Genomic DNA, 17,416 nt, shown 5'->3' with positions numbered 1-17,416 from the left:
AACACAGCCAGCACAGCCCCAGAGCCAGTGTGTAGAGCATCAGCGGGGAGCCAGGCGAGCAGGGAGCTTTCAGGCAGGATCCGCTCACGTTCTGGTAGCAGAGCTGCTCGGCGGCAGTGGGGGACCAGTCGGTGCTCATGGTGCATGTGGAGAATTCTGTCCTTCTTGATTTTCACAAAGGATGTAGGATTCTACTTTTTAATACTCCTGCAGAGAAAAACATAAGTACACCAGGATCCCTGAAGAAATTACCAGATATTATTACTAATGTTTTTTCAGTTTTCCATTTATGATTATAAATCTCAAATGTTTTCTATAACAAAATAAAATTGAACAAAAACTATATTGTACAAGATTACTGGGGGTTAATTTCAACTAACGCATGCTTGGTTCCTTTAAAATTTGACAAATTTCATTTTAGTCATAAATATACATTTTTATTTTTACCTCTAGTGTTCCTCTTCACAACAGCCTCCGATATGGGATGCAACTGTGGGGTGGAGGGATCACCTCCTCTTTATCTCTGTGTTGTCTGACCTGTATTACCTACTAAGACATAAATAAATGCCATCAATGGGAAAATCCCTGCATGGAATCCCTGTAGTGCAAGGTGTGAACTTGGAAGATTATTTTTCAACAGTGATTATTAGGAAAAGGTATTCTACAAAACAACCTTTACCTTAAATTAGTTTAGCCATTATGTTTCTTGGGTCAAAGATTTCTTTTTTCTTAGACTTGAATGTTTCCCCTGTTCTCAGTCCTGATGTAGCCACCTCGCTGGATTTTCGTACAGAAGTCCAATAGAGTGTAAACAGTGGAAGTTAATACTTGGCTTTTTCTTTCTTGTTAGGCATCATTTTTGCATCTGCACTGGCTACCAGCAAACAGAAAAGGGAACATACATTAAGGAAAGCTTGAGATTGGTGAAATACATCACACAGGCATTAAAAAACAACATGGTATTTCGACACATCAGCATTTCTGAGGTGCTATGACTGTCAGTGCTGGGAGGAAGGAGATCAGTTCTCCTCTCAGGCGTTGTCTCTGGAAGCAGATGGGGGACACCTGTCCATCCACTTGAGAAATGGACTGTGAGCCCCCTGACTACACGCATGTCTGTGGTTGTAGCTGACAGCATTTCTGTTTCCAATGCTAAAAGAATTCAAATAAGGAATGATGAGCAGAAAGCTGGAAAATGGGAACACGATCCCTTAGTCATTTCCCAGCCCTGGAATGTTGAACACAGCAGAGCAAGGAAAAGCACTATTCAACCTTCTCGAAGAAAGGTTCAAGACTCTTGCCACGGCAGGGCTGTGACTTTAGAGGTATGGGTGAATTTGCATTTCAAGTTACAAAATGCCATAGGTATCTTCATTAGTCCATCTGGCCATCTGATTCCTCATCAAGAAAATTAGATTCTTTTTAATATTATTTCTAATATTTTCTGAGAATTTGGTTTTGTAAAATAACGATAATTGCTTACATAAGCAAAGGTCTAGGCCAGACTTTCTCAACTTCAGCACTGTTGACATTTGAGATCAGATAACTCTGATGTGGGGATCTGTCCTCTGCATTTAAGGGTGATTAACAGCATCCCTACTACTAGATGCCAGTAGGTGTCAGTAAAATTTCCCCAACTATGTAAACCAAAAATGTGTCCAGACATTGACAAATGTCTTCTGGAGGAGAAATATCTCAATGACCTGCCCATTGAGAACCACTTTTCTAGGGGAAAAAAAAAGTATCACACGATACTAGCCACTTAGGATAGAGAAATAACTTTATATCTCCCTCCATTACTCTGAGGTTAATTAAATTAATTAATTAATCCATTCAATATGTATTTATTGAGCACCAGGAGCTGGGTACAAAGTAATGAACAAAAAACCTGGGTACATATGATCTCTATCCTCATGAAGTTTGAAGTCTTGAGAGGGAAACAAACCTTAAGCAAGTAAACAAAGAAATAGATACATGAATACAAATTGTGAAAAGTATTAAAAAGGCAAAAGACAGTAGGTTACGATGCAGGAAGCACCTAGGCAGGCAGGTGTAGACGAAGGGGTTCCTTCAAACAGGATAACACAAAAACTCTACTTCAAATATTTGTAGAATTTTAATATATAAGAGGAAAAGGGAAGTGAGAATGGAGTGGAAAAATAGCTGGGGTTTTTAGACCTTTCCTAGCAGAGGGTAACTTAACGAGAAAAGAATATTATGCCCAAAAAGGAGAAAGGCAGAGAGACGAGAGAGAGAGAGAGAGAGAGAGAGAGAGATGAAAGCCTTGCTATGATCTGAAAGCAGGAATGGGTGGGAGACCTGGAGCTTGTTCTAGGAAGAACTTGGACAGAATCCCACTTCTCCATAAATTACTTTTTAAAACAAAGAGCTAGACATCTTCCAACTTTCTACCAGCTCTAATTTCCAATTATTCTATCTTAGCTAATTCTTAGGATATTCAGTTAGGATTTACATTCTTCCCCCTTCTCACCTGTCCCACAACTTTCAGGGCCCAATTTGGGAGAGGTTTAGAAAATGCTTCCAAAATCCACAGGATCAAAACAAATTGAGAGTGATAAGTTTTTTGAGCCAAGGCATAACAGAGAAAGATCTTAAACTATGTGCCCAGCCCCACCCCTCCAGCTCTATTAGGTGGACCCAACAATCTCTAAAATATAATCAAGAGACCAGAGAGCATCCCAAATTGATTCAAGTAATAAGAATATATCCTTGGGAAAAAATAAGCCATCTAACCAATTGCATTATAAACTGTCAGACTGAGGATTTCATGTATTAATTAGAAAGAGGTTAATTAAATAGAGGTAGAGAAACCAGGGCAACAAATCAGAATTTGTTTGCATAGCTAGGGATTCTACTGCTCAGATTCAACCAAAAAATGAGCACAATGTGGCAAAATATTTCATAGAAAAGAGGCAAATAGAAAGGAAATTGAAAATAGTACCTTGTTTCAAAAGCTAATCCCAATGGAGGAATGAGGAGCAATGAATATCATGGTCTAAGAATCCTAAATCTTGGGTATGACACCCAGGCTCTGTGACCTTGGGCAAGTTGATTTACCATCAATGAGTAATATACAAATATGCCTGGCGTAGGTTACCAGCAAATGGTCAACTACAGTTGACACTTGAACAACATAAGTTTGAACTATACAGGTCTATTTATATGCAATTTTTTTACAGTACAGTAATATAAATATATTTTCTTTTTTCTTATTGTTTTCTTAATGACATTTTCTTTTACCTAGCTTACTTTATTATAAGAATACAGTATATAATATATATAGTATACAAAATATGTTTTATGCATCGACTTTATGTTATCGGTAGGGCTTCCAGTCAACAGTAGGCTATAAGTACTTAAGTTCTTGGAGATCAAAAGGTATACATGGGTTTTTGACTGTGCAGAGGGTCGGCATTCCTAACTCCCCATGTTTTGCAAAGGTCAATGGTGCTTGAATAGAAAAATCAACAGATACCTATTTTCATGGAAGTCAAAGTGTCCCCTTTATCAAGATCTCTGGGACAAGAGCCCCTGCAATCTTAGTTTGGAAACCTAAACTAACAATGGGTTCGTTTTTTCTTTATTGAGATTCTAATCAGTGAATTTGAAGACACTTCTCTTTTTGTGTTGGCTGTTAAAAATGAGTGGCCAGATTTCTTGCTCTCATTAGCAAGTGTGTGTGTGTGTGTGTGTGTGTGTGTGCATGTGTATTTATGACTATGATATATATTTTAGGTCCATTTATGCCTCCATTTTTCACCCTCCCCTTTTCTGTGTTTCTTTTTTCTATTGCTTCCAATTTTAATGTACACTGTTTGCTTGAATTTTATATTTCTCTGTAACTTGCTTTAAATTTATTCTGGATCAAGGCACAATATAAATTCATAAACTAGAAACAGCTATATTTCAAAATACAATAAACTATTTATTTATTTATAAGAGAGAGAGAGAGAGAGAGCACAAGTGGAGGGGGAAGCGGCAGGCAGAGGGAGAAGCAGGCTCCCCACTGAGCAGGGAGCCCGACGCAGGACTCAATCCCAGGACCCTGAGATCATGACCTGAGCCAAAGGCAGACGCTTAACTGACTGAACCACCCAGGCATCCCCACAAATTATTTTTAACAATACTCATTTGGTGTTAAAGAAAGCTACTTCCATTTATTCTATAACCACTTAAACTGAAAGTTTTTCTATATTTTGGTCTTTTGTGTGGAAGATATTATTTAATCAAATTACTGACTTAGATTACTTAAAATTGCAGATATCCTGCTGTTATAAATTATTAAATAAATGTGACAGTTAACAAATAAGGTCTTATGACATCACTTAGTGTTAATCAGTCCATTTGGGATATAGATCAAATTTTTCTGCCTGAAAACTGGTTATCTAGACCCTGAACCATCATGGCCCAGCTGCTTATCTGGGAGATCCTCACAACAAAAGAGCACTCATCCCCTTCTGTAGTGAACTGAATGGTAACCCTCCCACACACACATACATAAAACAAAGATATGTCCACATTCTAGCCCCCAGAACCAGACCTTATTTGGAAAGAATCTTTACAGACTTAGCTAAGATGAGTTCATCCTGTGATGATCTCATTACCTGGATGAGCCCTAAATCCAAGACCAGTGTCTTACAAGAGACACCAGAAGAGAAACAGAGAAAGAAGAGAAGACCATGTGAAGATGGATGCAGAGATTTGAGTTATGCTGTCACAAGCCAGGAACACCCAGAGCCACCAGAAGCTGGAAGAGGCAGAGAAAAACTCTACCCTGGAGCTTTGGGAGGGACCATGGTCATGTCAACACTTGGATTTCAGATTTCTGGCCTCCAGGACTATGAGAGAATACATTCCTGCCAGAGAATAAAACCAACAGGTTTGTGGGAATTTGTGATGGCAGTCAAAGGAAACTAAAACACTTTCCTAGATATTTTTCATTTCAGTGATAAAATGATTGACAAAGAAGAAATTGGAGCAAAGGATCACGGAAAGAAAATCAACATAATTTTTCAAAAAATCTGATTCAGAGCTTTGAAAGAAAATTTTAAGGAATGAGAACTTTTATTATCAGACATTTAACAGGCACTAACTTTATACTGTAGGTGTGATTAAGCTCATTTAAGAAAAGTAGACTTTATTTTTTCGAGCAGTTTTGGGTTTACAGAAATATTGACAGGAAGGTATAGAGATTTCCCATGGACTCCCTGCTCCCACAAGTGCACGGCCTCTCCCACATCTAGTCTATTTTGAAACTAGACAAAAGATAGGGAGTTTCAGTCATGGAGATGAGAGAGAAGTTCAAGCCTATTCCATACCTGTGTTCTTTTCATTCTCCTCATTGTGCTGCTGAGTACCAAAGCTACACCCACCAAAAAGTCCAACGAGGCCAGACAGGTGATGAGACAATTAGTTGGGGAGTACAGCTGCTTGAAATGAGGCCAATAGAGAGGCCAGCACTTTGGAGAGCTTGTATTATCAATTTCACTACTACTTTGATGAGATCTTTTGTTAGTCTTCTAACTGCCATTTGGGTTTTATTTCTATGCTTTATGTCATTTCTTGAAAAGTTATAAGCAGCGACAGTAAATGTGTTGGGCATAAGTTAGAGAACCCATCTTCTAAGACAGGAAGGCAGCATCCTTAGAGAATCCTTGCACAGGGCTGTGAATCAGAAAGCTCTGAGGACAAATCCTGGCCATGTGATCTTGGACAACTTACCTAACCTCTCCCAGCTTCAGATCACTCATCTCTGAATATGGAAGCAATGTTACCTACCATATGGAGCTGTAAGTAAAGATAAGGAAGGAAAAGAACTTACAGCTAAAAGTTAGTATGTAATAACCAATAATAAAATATGACAGATCATAGATAGATAGATACATAGATAGATAGATGATAGATAGATAGATGATGATAGATAGATGATAGATAGATAGATAGATAGATAGATAGATAGATAGATAGGGTAAACATTAACAAAAATAATAAGAACAATTGCATGATCTTTTCCTCCAACTTCAACTTCACTTCTAAGAAGTGATTAGAATCATCAGTGCTGGCATTTAAGCTGGATGAGGACAGTGAAGAATCCCAGCAAGTGAGAGGTGAAAAGTTACTTGTAGTTGGTTTTCTAGAACAAGGGAGCCTGAAAGGCAGGAGTCAGCGATCAGATACACCAACTGGAGGGATTTCAGATTTTGGTACAAGTCCAAATTCTGAAGTTCCAGAAGCTAGAACACTGGAAGTTTGTGTCAAATTAATTTGGTGACAAATACTGACATGAGGTCATTTCATGTCTATTTCTTACCACTCGGTCTGAATATTCATGCTTTGGTTTGATCCACTGTCAATTACATAACTAATTCAGTTTCTCTTTTTTGCTGGCACCAAATTTGTGGGTCATAATGAAATGCATTTACTAGGCTCTGTCTTATGATCATGTTGTGTCCTTCATTTCTATTTTGATACATTTTTTGGATTAAATTTTATTTTATTCTATTTTATTTTATTTTATTCATACATACAGTGTTATATTAGTTTCATGTGTACAATATAGTGATTGAACAATTCCATACATCCCCCAGGGGTCGTCACGACAAGTGCCTTCCTTAATCCCTAACTCCTATGTCACCCATCCTCCCACCCACTTCCCCTCTGGTAACCATCAGTTTGTTCTCTATAGTTAAGTGTCTGTTACTTGATTTGTCTCTCTCCTTTTTTTTTCTTTGCTCATTTTTGTTTGTTTGTTTCTTAAATTCCACATAAGAGTGAAATTATGTGGTATTTGTCTTTCTCTGACTGACTTAACTTTGCTTAGCATTATACTTTCTAGCTCCATCCATGTCATTGCAAATGGCAAGGTTTCATTCTTTTTTACAGCTGAATAATATTCCATTACACACACACACACACACACACACACACACACATATATACCACTTCTTTATCCATTCATCTATCAATAGACACTTAGATTGCTTCCATAATTTGGTTATTATAAATAATGCTACTATAAACATAACAGTGCATGTATCCCTTTGAATCAGTGTCTTTATATTTTTGGGGTAAATGCCCAGAAGTGCTATTACTGGATCACAGAGCAGTTCTATTTTTAACTTTTTGAGGAAACTCCATACTGTTTTCCACAGTGGCTGCATCAGTTTGCATTCCTTCCAACAGTGCGAGAGGGTTCCTTTTTCTCCACATCCTCACTGACACTTGTTGTTTCTTGTGTGAGATGATATTTCATTGTACTTTTGATTTGGATTTTCCTGATGATGAGTGATGTTGAGCATCTTTTCATGTGTCTGTTGGCCATCTGTATGACTTCTTTGGAGAAATGTCTGTTCATGTCTTCTGCTCATTTTTAAATTAGATCATTTGTTTTTTGGGTGTTGAGTTGTATCAGTTGTTTATATATTTTGGATACTAACCATTTATCAGATATATTATTTGCAAATATCTTCTCCCATTCAGTAGATTACCCTTTATTTTTGTTGAATGTTTCCTTTGGTGTGCAGAAACTTTTTATTTTGATGCAGTCCCAATAGTTTGTTTTTGCTTTTGTTTCCCTTGCCTCAGGAGACCTATCTAGAAAAATGTTGCTACGGCTGATGTCAGAGAAATTACTGCCTATGCTCTCTTCCAGAATGTTTATGGTTTCAGGTCTCACATTTAGCTCTTTAACCCATTTTGAGTTTATTTTTATGTATGGTGAAAGAAAATGGTCCAGTTTCATTCTTTTGCATGTAGCTGTCCAGTTTTCCCAACACTATTTGTTGAAGAGACTTTTTCACATTGAATATTCTTTCCTGCTTTGTCAAAGATTAATTGACCATATAATTATGGGTTAATTTCTGGGTTTTCTATTCTGTTCCATTGATCTATATGTCTACTTTTTGTCAATATCATACTGTTTTGATTACTATGGCTTTGTAATATAACTTGAAGTCTGGAACTGTGGTACCTCCAGCTTTGCTTTTCTTTTTCAGAATTGCTTTGGCTATTTGAGGTCTTCTCCAGTCCCATATAAATTTTAGAATTTTTGTTCTAGTTCTGTGAAAAAAATGCTATTGGTATTTTGATAGGGATTGCATTACATGTGCAGATTGCTTTGGGTAATATAGAAATTTTAACAATATTTGTTCTTCCATTCCATGAACATGGAATGTCTTTCCATTTCTTTGTGTTGTCTTCAACTTCTTTCATCAGTGTTTTATAGTTTCATAGGTCTTTCACCTCTTTGGTTAGGTTTATTACTAGATATTTTATTATTATTGGTGCAATTGTAAATGGGATTGTTTTCTTAATTTCTCTTTCTGCTGCTTCATTATTTGTGTGTAGAAATGCAACAAATTTCTACACATTGATTTTGTATCCTGTGACTTTAGTAAATTCATTTATCAGTTCTAGTAGTTTTTTGGTGGCGTCTTTAGGGTTTTCTATATAGAGTATCATGTCATCTGCAAATAGTGAAAGTTTTACTTCTTCCTTACCAATTTGGATGCCTTTTATTTCTTTTTGTTGTCTAATTGCTGTGGCTAAAACTCTTAGTACTAAGTTGAATAAAAGTGGTAAGAGTAGAGGGGCGCCTGAGTGGCTCAGTTGGTTAAGCGGCTGCCTTCGGCTCAGGTCATGATCCCAGGTCCTGGGATCGAGTCCCATGTCAGGCTCCCCGCTCAGCGAGGAACCTGCTTCTCCCTCTGTCTCCTGGCTTGTGCTCTCACTCTCTCTCTGTCAAATAAATAAATAAATAAAATATTTTTTAAAAAAAGTGGTAAGAGTAGACATCCTTGTCTTGTTCCTGACCTTAGGGGGAAAGCTCTCTTGCAACCTTGAAAATTCTTTATCACTATTTTTTGCCATTTTAATTACTATGTGTCTTGGTGTGGACTTCCTTGGGTTGAATTTGTTGGGAGATCTTTATGCCTCCTGAAACTGGACCTCTGTTCCCCTTCCCAGATTTGAGAAGTTTTCAGTCATTATTTCTTCAAATACATATTCTGCCTCCCTTTCTCTCTCTTTTCCTTCTGGGATCCCTATAACATGAATGTTATTACACTTGATGGAGTCACTGAGTTCTCGAAGTCTATTTTCATTATGCAGTGTTTGTTTGTTTTTCACCTGGTCAGCCTGATTGTTTCCCATTAATCTATCCTCCAGGTCACGGATACATTCTGCCTCCGATAGCCTACTATTTATTCCATCTATTGTATTTTTAACTTCATTTATTGAGTTCTTCATCTCTGATATTTTCAGATTTATTTTTTTATCTCTTTGTCAAGGGTCTCACTGATCTCCTCCACCCTTTTTTGAAGTCCAGTGAGTATCTTTACGATCATCACTTTAAATTGTGTATCAAGCATATTGCTTATTCTCTTTCGCTTAGATCTCCTGCTGTAATCTTGTCCTGTTCTTTCAGTTGGGACATATTTCTCTGTCTCCTCATTTTGGCTACCTCTCTGTGCCTGTTTCTCTTCATTAGGAAAGTCAGCTACATTTTCTGCTTTTGAAACCAGTGGCCTTATGAAGAAGAGGTCCTGTGGTGCTGCACAGTGCACTATCCCCTGTTCACCAGAACCTGGCACTTCAGGAGAGTCTCCTATGTACGTCCTGCTATTGTGTCTGAGTCGCTTTTCCTTTCAGTCCAGACATATGCACTGACTCTTTTCCTGTTGTGGGCTGTACTTTCTCTCTGTGATGTTAGTGAGACCGAGGCAGGTGGTTCTGAGGGGACTAGACTGCAGAAGCAGAAGGGCTTGGGGGCGGGGCAGTGGTGTTAGCAAAATTTCCACTGAGCTGTTAGCCCTAGGCTGGATCCCCCGGGGTATGGCTGCAGGGGTGGAGCACAGAGGCAGCCACTGGGCAGGGCACATACAGTTTTAACAAAGTTTGTGCTGAATCCAGGTCCAAAGCCACCAGACTTGGAATGGGAGAGTCTTCCGGAGAACTCATGGGCAGCACACACTGCTAGCAGGTTAGGCAGCAAGCATCTGTGTAGCACTGCTTCCAGCAGAGGGCTCTGTGTTTATGCTGGGGGGCGGGGGAGGGGGGGAGGAATCTGGCACCTGCCAGGTCCTTTTTTCCTGGAAAAGTCCCTCAACATGCTCTGAAATCAGTATAAACACATCTCCCTTCCACTGCTGCTTCTATGTCGCCTCTTCTTGAGCTGTTGTCTCTTTAAGGGCAGGTTCTGGCCATCACTCGCCCTCCCCACTCACCCAGTACCGAGTCAGCTGACTTTTAAAGCTCTGGGCTCCAAGTCCCACTAGTTACACAAATTCCTGGAATTCAGTGCTTCTGTTTTTCCAGGCCAGAGATCACGGGAATTCCTTTTCCCCATGTGACCTCCCAGGTGCTTTCCTCTCTCTGCTCCCTCCCTCCTGTAGGCAGCTCCTGACCACCATTTCTGTCCTTCCTAACCTCTCCAATGCAGCTTCCTGTCTACATTTAGTTGTGGAATATGTTCTGCCAGTCTCTGGATTGCCCTCGGGTTTATTTACTCTGATGTGAGTGAAATTTAGTTGTAAATGTGGGACAGGGTGAGCTTAGGGTCCTCCTGCTCTGCCATCTTCCCAAGCCTCCCTTCTCCTTTGACACATTTTTAAGTTATGCTTTCATGTGTATCATTGAAAGCCCCTGTAAATAATTTTTGGAACTATGTACAATTAATTGAACAATTAATTAATTAATTAAAAAATAAACATAATGAATGACAATCTTAAAACCCTTGCCTTAAACATATGCTAACTGGTAAAATTTATGAACTCTAGTTGATTTCATCAGAAGATTTACCAGGAAAAAGCCCACTCAAAACATTATCAACCTTACAAATAAAATAGCCAGTTACTTATCCAACAGAAATGGGTTAATTTGGGAATGGCACAGGAATTGCAATTTGGGACATGCAAACCATACAGAACCATAGGCAGGTCCAAAGAACAAAGGAGGAGAGTGCCTTTCATAGAGGAAATAAGGAAGTTGTGAGGGGTTGTTTTGAAAAAAAGTTCACTGGAGGTGAGTGTGAGTTTGGGGTTGTGGTAGCTTCTTATTGGCTGGATTGTTGCAGGATGAGGAGAAAATCTTCCTACTTCCTGCTGGAGTGTGTAAAGTGAGCTTCTTTCTCCTGAGGTATGTAAAGTTAGCTCCCACGAGTTATGTGCTGTACACAAATGAGAACCCTCCTTTCATTGCTTCCTGACTCCATTTTGGATTAGGTTTCTTTATTCATTTTCCACAAAATAATTTCCAAAAACAACAAAGTGTTACTTATGGAGCCAGGTATCTTTCCCATTGCAAATAACTGAATTGATATTACCCAACTGATTGATCTTACCCACCTCTAAAATCACATTCTTGGACTCACAAATCTGGACACCAGACAGTACAGACTCACTCCTTTGCCTTCTTGGAACAAAGAGCCACCATCTCTGTAAGTATCTCTTAGTTGCATTTACTTCTTAGTAGAAAAATATTACAAAGAGATGGACAGAGGATATGGCCAGGGATTGAACTAATATAAAGTAATAAAAGGCAGGATTTAGAACAAGAAAAAAAGAGGCAGAAGAGATGTCAGTCCCTCCATTCTTTTCGACCGGAGTTAACGCTGTCTCAGGACACCTCTCCAGACTTCTGCATGGGTTAAGTTAGGTAGGATTCTTTTACATGATGACTTTTGGCTATAGATGAAGATGCAATCATCAGCATTTGGCTTTTCCAGCTAGTGAGGGAAGAGGCGATTAGAAAATGTTGGCTCAGTCAACTAGCACTATCTCGAGCAAATGTATGTGTGTTTTACATATTCTAGAGAATATAAAACAATTTCTACTTTCATCAACACATACGAACACACTCATTCCTTGTCATTCACCCAACACAGCATACTATTATTTTTCAATACTTGCCAATTTTATAGAATGAAGAAAGTTAACACATTTTGAGTTATATTTATGGGACCACAAAGAGAATGAAGATCTTTTCATATTCATACCAGCAATTTGTGCAATTTCATTATAATTGTGACCTGTCCACTTTTCTGTCAGAGACATTATCTCTTAATTTTGGATTTTTTCAAGAGCATTTTATTTGTAGTTCTTAAGAAGATTGATCCTTTTCACATGCTGCAAATACTGCCTTAGCTTTTTAATGATTCTTTTTTTTTATTTTGTGGGTGATGTTTTTGGATTTGCATACAATTAAAATCAGAACTGAGTTATAAAACAAATTTTATTAAATAAGCAGGGCTAACATTGATGAATATTTGCCAGGGAAAGGTAAGTTCTGGGTGCCAAAGTCATCATTTTGATTTTGAGAACAATCCTATCAGTTGACTAAAGAAATAAAAATCCAGGAAGCATTCCTAATTCCTAACTTTAATGTGGTATCATTTACCTATAGTTTTCTTGAAGTCTCCAGGTCACTGTCCATAATCTCCATGTAATAAGGCTTAACATATGGAAGCTTTCCAGATACCATAGCCCTAATATACTGCTTCTTCAGAGATCCTAAAACTGAAATGGTTTCCTACTCTTAATCCCTTTCATTTAAATCTAGTCCTTAATGTGTACTTACTGCATTGGGCCTGGCACTTTCAAACTTTTCTTTTGGCTCTGTCCTGCCCAGATCAGGTCCTGGTTCTGTTCAGATTGTATCTCTTCCACATATTGCTCCTTATTCTGAGCTGAAAGTCACTGTCTTCTTTATCCAGCCTCAGCGTCTGATGACTAATAGTGAGACAGAGATGCCCCTTTCCCCTTCCCTCCCATCTCCTTCCACAGGAGAAAATAGACAAACACAACTGATTCTGCTTTATATTTCCTCAAATACTCCTGACCACAAAAAGAATAACTGGTAAGCAAATTAACAAGAAGGTTGCTTGTTAAAAACAGAACAGACAAGTGGAAAGATTGATTCTAGAAGGCTAGCTCATAGAAAACCTAGTGAAGCCTGATGGATCCACAGGGTAAGAACGTGCAAGGCCCCTAATTCCAATACTGCTCATCCCTGGGGCCATGGCCAAATTCTGCCTTTCTGTCTTCTGGTGCCCTGCACTGGTATGCTCCCCATCCCCTTTTGTTGACAGAGTCTTAATATGGCGCATTAGATTACTTAGTCCCCCTGCCGTGGGTGACATAAGCTGCCAGTGCTCTACCCACAGCCCCTTGCCAGAACTGAGTCAGTTGGCTTGACTTCCAACTGCCACCACCATAATCTTTTCCCCTGAAGCCTTTCTCTTGCCTCTAGAGCCCACTTTACACCCACAAAGTAGGTGGGAGATCTTGAGAATTAATGCTTCTTGGCAGCAGCCCTGAACCAATGATCGACGGGAGTTGGTGTGTAAACTCTCCAGCTTCCTTGCCTTGTAGGGGAAATGACTCTGAGGTGTGTCTTTACACTGGTTGCCAGTCTCCGGTCACTTCCTGGGTGCTTTCTCCTCTCTGTCTTATATTCCACACTCGTGCTGGTATTAACTCCACCCCCTAAACTTCAGCCATTGACATTTTTGTCTTAGTGTCAGCATCTGGGGCAACTCAAACTAAGTTGCCCTTTTTTTTTTTTTTGTCCTGGTGGATTGCCTGTCTCTTAATAATAATTGTGAATAAATAAAATTTCATCCATTAGATTTTATCTTACTTCTCTAACTTCCTTATGAGAAACCAACATGTGAACCAATAATGACAATGCAATGAGTTGATTGCCACAATATACACATATATAGAGTGCAATGGAAAAACACCATGATGAGGCAATGTCTTTTATCCAAGCACCTTTGGGGTATGTTTACCAAGGAAGTAACTTTAAAGATAGGCCCAGTGGGTTGAAGATAGATTTAGGGTAAAAACAGAGAAACTGATATCCAGGCAGAGAGGACAATGTGTGCTAAGGCTTGGAGATGGGGAGGGCAAGGTGTTAGCAGGGATCAGGAGTGTGGAGGGGCTGTGGGACAGGCACTGTGTGGGGAGCAGCATGAGATACGGGAGAAATGGACACAGGGTTAAGATGATTTTGCCAAACGGTATGGATTTGTGCAGAGGTCAGTGTGTGGGAGGGGAGAGGCCGTAATACATAATTGTGATGGGCACAAATCTTAGCTACCACTTACTCAGGTGTGCTACAATGCAATTTATTTTTCTGCAATACTCTTTTTAAAATTTTTTTTATTTAAATTCAATTTAATTAACATAGAGTGTATTATTAGTTACAGAGGTAGAATTTAATGATCCATCAGTTGCAGATAACACCCAGTGCTTATTCCATCAAGTGCCCTCCTTAATGCCCATTGCACTGTTACCCCATCCCCCACCTACCTCCCCTCCAGCAACCCTCAGTTTCTTTCCTAGAGTCAAGAGTCTCTTACGATTTGTCTCCCTCTCTGGTTTTGTCTTCTTTTATTTCTTCCTCTTTTCCCCTATGACCCTCTGTTTTGTTTCTTAAATTCCACATATGAGTGAAATCATATGGTGTTTGTCTTTCTCTGACTGACTTATTTCATTTAGCATAATACCCTCTAGTTCCATCCATGTCATTGCAAATGGCAAGATTTCATTCTTTCTGCAATACTCTTAAATCTTGTTTAGAGGCTCACATCCCACCAGGAACAGACATAGATCATGGTAAATTTAGGAATGCTGCTCCTTTTTCCCCAGGGTGGCATCCAAGCTCCAGGGGTCTTGGACTCCACATTAGCATCTGTGGGTGCTCTTGGAGGCCTGTCTATAAGGAATGGGTTTCCCTGCCTCTAAGGAGCAGACTCAGCTGCAACCCCCTCCAAGAAGAGAGGTGCCCTCCTTCCAGCCCTGCTGGGAAGTTAAGTCTCTCCTCAAAGCAAGTGCATGGACTGACCACACCCACTGTTGCTGTTTTCATTTTTCCAGAGAGGGCTTAAAGAGTAGAAATAAAACACAAATAAAAGATTGAGAAGTGACTGTTGCTAGCTTCCATAGAACCTGAATACAGCACATAATTAATCTTAGAGGGGAAGAGTTAGAGAAACTTAGAGATCTGATGCAAAAAAAATTAAAAATACTTAACAACATTAAGATGTCATTTCTAAGATAATTTAATCACTCTAAGATGTAGTCCCTGAAATATACCAATTCAGTACAATTTCATTTCCTTAGGTAAGAAAAAATACAGCAGAGATATATACTCAAAATATATTCTCTTGAAGACTCCTGGGTGGTTCAGTCCATTAAATGGCTGCCTTCCGCTCAGGTCATGATCCCAGGGTCCTGGGATTGAGCCCTGCATCCTGTGCTCCCTGCTCAGCGGGGAGCCTGCTCATGCTGTCTCCCTCTCTCTCTCTCCTTCCCTCCTCTGTGTCTTAAATAAATAAATAAAATCTTTAAAAATATTTAAAAAAAAAAAGATATTCCCCTGAAATAAAACAAGCAAATATATAGACAAACCTAACCTCAATGCTCAGATAAGAGTAGAGATGTGTATTGATAATATCTATTTGATTTTATTTTATAATATCTATTTTAACATATTTAATTCATTTCAAATAATAAAATGACAAAAATAAATTACAAAGCAAATTCCCCACCCCACGCCATATACACTTGCCTGTTTATTTGTGTAGGGAGGTGTTAGGCTATGTCTTACCTTTTGTAAAAGGTCTTTATTTTTTAAATCCTTAACCCTCCCTTCACCATGTATGCTGCCAATAGTTTTCCCAAATTGGCTTCCCCCCTCCCCAAATTTGGTTTTGTTTTCTTTTGAAGTTTTAAAATTTAAATTACATGCACAAATCTACAGGGGTTTTCCGTCAGGATTCCTCCAGTGAAAAATTATAAAATATTTTCTTTGTGTTTTCTAACATCTTAAAGAAATCAGTTTTGATTCTGTGAATGACATGAGACAAGATGTTTAGCAATATCTTCTAAAGAGCTATATACCATTTCTTCATTTCTTGAATAACCCATCCTTTTACCATAACTCATAATGCACTGCTTTTTAGGTCATCAACAATACACTATTTTGGATAGTGTTAATAAAGAAAAGAAAATGACAGAAGATCTCCCCCCATAATGGCTGGAAAGTAACACAACACACCTCATAGGATGAGAAAATCATCACATAAAAATGCAATCACAAGTGTAGAAATTACACCATTGGCTCATAATTATTCCAGAAATATCTCCAAAGATATAAAATATGAGTCTAGTCCTGAGCCTGAAGTGGCTGTTGTGTATGGTTTCGAGACCTCTTAGGAGCTACAGGAAGACCGGACCCCAAAAAACAGCTGCTTAAAATGGAAGTCAAGTACCCCAAGTCCAGAGAAGACAGGGTCTATTAGACTTCCTAGGGGACACGAAACCAGGAAGTCTTAAAAGGTGACACAAAGATAAGCTTGAAAGGGAGACTTGGAGATAAAAAAAATATTAACTGACAGCAGGGAAGTGCGCAGATTTGGGGAAACTAGGAAATATAAACTTTGTGTCAACCATTGTTTAGTAAGTACATTTCTATCAAATGCTTAAAGATATTTACCACAGTAAGAAAATAAAAGCATAAAAATCATGCCCCTGAAATTGAGGTATCATTTTTCCTCCTCGGTTTAATGGATCATTATCACGAACTGTGATTCATGTCATATGCATTGAGAAATTCCCAATATATTCCCAAATTCCTCAATTTGAAATTTAGGGTTTTTTAGAAAATAAATTTATAGTTGATGAACTATCTTTTAATACTTGACCACTTATAATGAGTTTTATTGCTCTCCTAAACCAAGGGTAAAATAAAGCATACATCAAAGGATTTACAGCAGAGTTATAATAACCAAACCAGCAAAATATCTCATAAACATATGAAGGTGTTATGAATTCCCCAAAAGAATCAATGAACGAATCGATGCTATACGGTAACCACAAGATCAAAAATGCTGTCACAGTGATACCCAGGGTTTTTGTGGCTTTTCTCTCTTACTCACCCTGGTTTTGTATGTCCCTGATGCTTCTACTTGGCTACTAATGTTTTCAATCTTCATAGCCTGTTTTCTAGCCACAAGAAAAATATTATTGCACAGAATCGTCATAACAAACATAGGTGTGAAAAACAATAGCAAATCAATCAACATCCAAAACTGATTTATAACAGGTTGACAACCACCTATGCAGCTGAGAGCACTTACTAATTCCTCCAGCCCATCATCATAGACACACCTGTGTAGAACACGGCACCGCTGTATACAAGGGGAAGGATCCAGAAGACGCTGACGCATAGCCCCGACACAGACACCGTGAACTTGCTAGGAGAGACCAGAGGGTCAGTAACAGCAAGGTACCTGTCGATGGAGATGAAGCACAAGTGGAAGAGAGAAGAGTAACAAACAGCCACCTCGCAGCACGTGTGGAAGGTACAGAAACTTGGCCCAAAGTACCAGCAG

The 17,416-nt window shown here is 38.8% G+C and overlaps 1 pseudogene; it reads right to left on the bottom strand.

Annotated features, from left to right (window-relative positions):
* Nucleotides 1-16,670: 16,670 nt before the first annotated feature.
* LOC102742067 (trace amine-associated receptor 6-like) lies at nt 16,671-17,412 on the bottom strand (annotated as a pseudogene).
* Between the last annotated feature and the right edge of the window lie 4 nt (nt 17,413-17,416).

This window comes from Leptonychotes weddellii, chromosome 8, assembly GCF_054177405.1.
Source record: "Leptonychotes weddellii isolate Sample4059 chromosome 8, ASM5417740v2, whole genome shotgun sequence".
NCBI classification, from domain to species: Eukaryota; Metazoa; Chordata; class Mammalia; order Carnivora; family Phocidae; genus Leptonychotes; species Leptonychotes weddellii.
Note: the sequence above shows the minus strand (reverse complement) of the source record. Positions and strands in the feature narration are given on the sequence as shown.